The 6,596-nt window shown below is 42.1% G+C and overlaps 1 pseudogene; it reads left to right on the top strand.

Moving 5' to 3' along the window:
* LOC138171570 (vomeronasal type-2 receptor 26-like) overlaps nucleotides 1–6,596 on the top strand; it is a 58,649-nt pseudogene that overhangs the window by 31,468 nt on the left and 20,585 nt on the right.

A 6,596-nucleotide genomic window follows, 5' to 3' on the forward strand; every position in this document is an offset into this window, starting at 1 on the left:
AGTTTAATAGGCTCAAGCACTTTTCCATAGTCGGTGGCAGAAATGGGACTAGCATACAGGTCTCTATTTTTCACCCAGTGCTCCTTCTAGCTGATATTTCATAGAAGTATGAACAATTCTCATGTTTCTCCTACATAATAAGCTTTCTTTACCCCAAATTAATATCATTCACTTTCTAATAACGATATACCATCCTCTGTCCTGTTTATTCCCAGAGGCATGATGCATTTTACTCCCCTGCCACTAGGTTCCCTGTGCCACATGCAGTGAGAGCTGTGGTCCTGGATTCAGGCAAACCCCTCTGGAAGGACAGCCCATCTGCTGCTTCAACTGTTCTCTATGCCCTGAGGGGGAGATCTCCAATCAGATGAGTAAGTGCCTTAGGTAATTTTCCTCCTATACCCACTGGATAAAATAAGTTGGTGTTTTACATTAGGCTCACAAAGAACTCTACCACTACCTGAGCAACAGGATATTTAGGAACAAGATGAGACAGTAAAATGTTATGGCCAAATACAAGTGGCTTGAAGTAGTGATACATGACTAAAGAAAGGTCTTCAAATTTATTGTACTAGTCAGAATATTCATATAAAAAAGTACAAAAACTTCTGCAAAGATGATTCAACTCACCATCAGTCCATGAAATGTGTGCACACTTAAGGATCACACTTCTTACCTCCTGGTGTGAGGAAGGGAAAAGAAAAGTGCCCTAAAAAGTGTCTGTTCACCCAACCATGGGCTGATAACTGCTGTAGGCAGGAAATCCCACTCTGTGGTCAAAACACACAAACGCACACACAGTGTACAAAAACATCTGCAAAGATGATTCCACCCACCATCGGCACATGAAATGTGTGCATACTTATATGCAACAAAAAATCCAGTAAACAAAAGAGATGATCAGCTCTTATTGCAAGAGAGCTCAGGAGGCATAGCATCTAAATAACAGCTCTGAGTGAAACAAGCCTGGCAAGCGAAGGCCAGCTTAGTGAAGTTGGAGCTGGATACACATTTTTCTGGAGTTGCCCCAGGAAAGAGGAACACCGTGAAGCTGGCATAGGTTTTGCAACAAAACTAATCTGATCAACAAACTTGTATGCCTGCCAAAAAAGTGAATGACAGGCTCATGAAAATATGATTGCCACTTGCAGGACAACATCATACCACCATCATCAGCGCCTATGCTCCCACCATGATAAACCTAGAGGAAGTCAAAGGAAAATTCTGTGAAGACCTGGAGACCCTTAGCATCACTGTGACAGAAGAGGACAAGCTAATTCTGGGTGACTTCAATGCTGGAGTAGGCTCAGCCTACCAGATCTGTCTAGGTAGCCCTAGGGGAAAATGGAGTTGGAAAGAGCAACAGTAATGGTCACATACAACTGAAGACGTGTGCATCTCATGACCTTCTCATCACCAACACTGTCTTCCATTTATCTAAAAGCAATAAGCATGCATTACCATAAACCCTCCAGCAAACACTGACATTTAATAGACTATGTGATTGTAAGAAGACACAGACAAGATGTGAGAGTTACACAGAGTGCTGGACTGATCGTTGATTTATCTTCTCCAAGCTTAATATTCACATTGAACAAAAGTGTCATCCCCAAGGCAGAAAGACTACCAGAAAAAAAATTATTGTTAACAGATTAGAGCTCTTCTCTGAGCTGGAACAGTTTGTTGCTAACTTGGAGGGAAAGTTGAGCCAATATACAGTTGACAACAACAGAGCAGAAAAGGAGTGGGCAGATTTCAGAGATCTGGCTTATAGTAAACACCAAGACCATTCAGATGAAAATGAAGGGGAAATTCAGAAGCTGCTAAATGAAAAATGAGAACTCCACAGGGTTTACCAGCAGGATGATTCATCCATCTCTAATAAGGCAGCATTTCATGCCATCAAAACTAAAGTACAAGCAAAGCTTAGAGATGCAGGATTCTTGGCTCACTGTTAAGGCAGATGAAAATCAGTTTTGTGCTGATAGTAATAACCCAGAAAGCTTTAATGATGCCCTGAAGACTATTTATGGGTCAAAGACCTATTATCCATCTCAACTGTTCACTGATGATGGAGCCACATTGATTGGTGATAAAGATATGATCCTAGAGAGATAATCTGAACACTTCCATAGTGTTCTCAGCAGACCATCATTAATCAATGCTGAGGACATTGACTGTTTACCTCAGGATGAAATCCCTCCCTCCCTAGCTAAGGTACCAACTGAAGAAGAGGTTTTGAATGCCATTAGGCTACTTTCCTGTAGCAAAATACCTAGTGCTGATTATTCCACCTAAGACATATCATGTAGGTGGTCCATTGCTCACGCAAAAGCTGACTGAAATTTTCCGTTATATGGTAAGAGTAGGTTCTGCCTGAGCAGTTCAAGGATGCCTCCATTGTCCATCTTTACAAAAGTAAAGGAAATTGATTGTCCTTTGACAATCAGAGGGCTGTCCCTCTCTTAGTCATTGCTGGCAAGATTCTTGTCAGAGTCCTCCATAATAAGCTGATCCTTCACTTGGAAGAGCATCATCTGCCTGAGAACCAGTGTGGCTTCAGAAAAGGCTTAGGAATGATTGACATGGTGTTTATTGCCCACCAAGTCCAGGAGAAATGTCAGGAGCAGAACAGAGGTCCGTATGCAACATTTGTCGATCTCACCAAGACATTTGATTCTATTATTCTTGATACCTTATGGAAAATCAGACCAAAACTTGGTTGCCCAGGGAAGTTTATCAGCTTTGTACATCAGTTTCATGATGGCATGCTTGCTCTGGGTTCTGGATAATGGACAATGATCTCTTGCTTACCCAGTCACCAATGGAGTGAAATGAGACTGTGTGCTTGTTCCCATGTTTTTAGCATGATGTTTTAGCCATGTCATCCAAATGCTTTCAATGAGGATGAACATAGCATCAAGGTTAGCTACAGCACTAATGGTAAATTTTGCAACTTGCAAAGGCCACAAGTCTCTTTGAGGGAGTGTTGGTGCATGATTTTCTGTTTGCAGATGATTGTACATTCAGTGAAGCCTCTGAAGCTGAGATGCAGCAAAGTATGGATTGATTCTCTGCTGTTTTTGATAACTTTGATCTAACAATTAACACCAGGAAAATGCAGATGCTCCATCAACCACCACCACACCATCCATATGTGGAACCATTGATTACAGAAAATGCTGTAAATAAGCTCACTTGCTTTGGTAGTGCACTTTTAAGGGATGTACTTATTGATAATGAGTTTGATGCATGCATTACCAAAGTTAGCTCAATGTTTGGGATGTTCCAAGGGAAAGTACTGGAGAGAAGAGGTATTACAGTGACTGCCAAACTGAAGGTCTACAGAGACATTGTGCTGACCTCACTGTTGTATGCCTGTGAACCATGGACAGTCTACTTGTGTCATGTCAGAACACTGAATTGTTTCCCTTTGAATTGTCTTATGTAGATTCTGAGGATCACCTGGAAAGTTAAGGTACCATGCACTGAGGTCCTTTCTCAAACTAAACTGCCAAATATTCAAACTCTCCTTCAGAGGCTGCAACACTGCTAGACTGGCCATGTTGTTTGAATGCAAAACATATACTTGCCAAAAGGACTATTTCAAGGAGAACCCACACAGGGCAAGCATTCACATAGTGCTAGGAAGAAATGATTTAAAGACACTCTCAAGGTCTCTCTTTAGAACTTTGTAATTGAATGTGTGACATGAGAGACACTGGCAGAGGACCACTCAGCATGGCATGCCCACATCAGAGAAGGTGCTGTGCTCTGTGAGCAAAGCAGAATTGAAACAGCTCGAAGGAAATGTGGGATCCACAAATTTAGATAACCCACCCCAAATGTGCCCAATCTGTGGTAGAGCATTCGAAACTCATGTTGGTCTGACCAGACACAGCTAGACACACTGAAACTTGACTCTACCATAGTGATATCATTTTAGTCTTCTTCAAGAATGAAGGACCTCAAGGGGCAGAGCCAAGATGGTGGAGAAGAAGCACGACCTTCCCTCGACTCTGGCTTCCACCTTCCCCAATCCATGTAAAAAGGGGACTCTAAACAAACTTTGGAGCTGCAGAACCCACAAAATGACACAGAGAAGCTAACCTCCCACTGAGGACAGCCTGGCAGGCCAGCAGGAATCCAACACAGCACTCTGGGAGCCGAGCCCAGCCCCAGGCCGAGGCTTTAGCCCCAGGGCAGGCCTGACCAGCCACTGGCCAGAGGGACCCCAGATCATCAGCAGCTGTGGCCATTTCCAGATTTATCAATACACAGATGCGAAGGACAAGGTGAGAGGCCAGTGCAGTCTGGACTTTGGGACCCAGTAAGTGCAAGTGCATGGCTTTTACCCCCAGAGCGAAAAGCCGCTGAGACGCCACAGCCAGTGTCACGTGGAAGCTTCAGCTCCTGGCCTGCAGAGTGTAGGGGGACCAAGCACCAGTCTGAGGGGTAATTGCTCTTGCTTTATCCTGCTTGGATCTGGATTGCAGTCTAGGGTGGAGGTCCTGGGGTGTGTGTCCAGCTTGCCAGAGCATGTGGAGACCTCAGAGAGGGCACCCATCTAATACCTCCAGCAGCTGAGAAAACCCCAGCGTTTGGGATGAAAACTCCCCTGTCTGGTGGCAGAGTCCTACTGTGGCAAAAAGACCAAAAGTCAAATCATTGAGTGGCAAAATGAGCAGGCAAATGAAACAAAGCAGACAGAAGATTCCAACATTACACTCCTATTTTGGGGACAAGAAGGAGCAAGGCATGGAACAGGAGGAAAACAGTGAAGTCAGAACTCCTGCACCAAAAGCTTCAAAGGAAAATATAAGTTGGTTACAGGCCATAGAGGACTTTAAGAAGCAGATAAGAGAAGTGCAGGAAAAATTGGGAAGAGAAATGAGAACAATGCAAGAAAATTATGAAATGAGAGTCAACAGAACAATGCAAGAAAATTATGAAATGAGAGTCAACAGCCTGACTGAAGAAAATAATACCTTAACAAAACAGACTGACTCAAATGGCAAAGGAGGCTCGAAAAGGCAATGAGTAGAAGAATGCCTTAAAAAGTCGAATTTGCCAGATGGAAAAGGAATCTCAAAAGCTCAATGAGGAGAATCATTGCTTCAGAATTAGGCTGGAGCAAATGGAAGCTAATGACTTTATGAGACATCAAGATGCTGTTAAACAGATCCAAACAAATGAAAGAATAGAAGGCAATGTGAAATATCTCATGGGAAAAACCACTGACCTGGAAAATAGATCCAGGAGAGATAATTTAAAAATTATTGGACTAACTGAAAGCCATGACCAAAGTAAGAACCTAGAAGCATCCTCCAGGAAGTTCTCAAAGAAAACTGCCCTGATGTTTTAGTACCAGGGGGAAGAATAGAGTTTGAAAGAATCCACCGATCACCTCCTGAAAAAGATCCCAAAAAGAAAACTCCTAGGAATATTATAGCCAGGTTGCAGAATTCCATATTAAGGAGAGAATATTACAAGCAGCCACGAAGAAACAATTTGAATATTATGGAAACAAAATCAGTATAACCCAGGATCTGGCAGCTTCTACACTGAGGGATCGAAGGGCTTGGAATGTGATATTCCTGAGGTCAAGGGAACTGGGATTAAAACCAAGAGTCACCTACCCAGCAAAACTGAGTATCATGTTTCAGGGGAAAATATGGTCATTCAGTGGAATAGAGGGCTTTCAATCATTGTTGCTGAAAAAACCAGAGTTGAATAGAAAATTTGACATTCAAATACAAGAAGCAAGAGAAGCATGAGAAGGTAAACAGGGAAAAGAAATCATAAGGAACTTTTCAAAGTTGAACTATTAACCTTCCTACATGGAAAAACAATAATTTTAACTTATGAAACTTTTCTCAGTAGTTGAAGGGATTAGAAATTTTATATATATATATATATATATATGCATATATACATCTATATATGAGGGTATATGGGCATATGAATACATATGTGAATATGTGTATATATGTTTACAGGTATACATAGATAGAGGTCACAGGACCAATTTAACAGGAAGGGATGATACTTAAAAGGTGAAGTTAAGAGGTGAGAGGAATATAATGAGAGGAGATGGGGAGAGACAGATTGGGGCAAACTATCTCATACAGAAGAGGCAAGGGAAAATGGTTACAATTGAGGGGAAGAATAAGAAGGCAAAAGGGAATGGGTCAACCTTATTCCCATTGAATTTGGCTTGAGGAGGGAGTGAAATACACACTAAATAGGGAATCTCACCCTCCAGGAGAATAGGAGGGGGGAAGGGGATGAGAGGGGGGATGATGGAAGGGAGGGCAGGCTGGGGGGGAGGGAAGTTGGAAGCACCCACTTTTGAAAAGGGACAGGAACAAATTAGAGAATAGAATAAGTAGGAGGTGGGATAGGAGAGAGGGAAATATAGTCAGTCTTTTACAATATATCTACTATGTTATTGTTTTGCATTAGCCACACATGTACAACCTATACTGTACTGCTTGTCTTCCCAGTGGGGGTGGGTGGCAGGAGGGGAAGGGAATGAATCTGGAATTGAAAGTTTTAAAATCAAATATTCAAAATATATATATATATATATATAT

This window comes from Petaurus breviceps, unplaced genomic scaffold, assembly GCF_028583685.1.
Source record: "Petaurus breviceps papuanus isolate PSGF00001 unplaced genomic scaffold, PetGlider_PUasm1.0 447, whole genome shotgun sequence".
Lineage (NCBI taxonomy): Eukaryota > Metazoa > Chordata > Mammalia > Diprotodontia > Petauridae > Petaurus > Petaurus breviceps.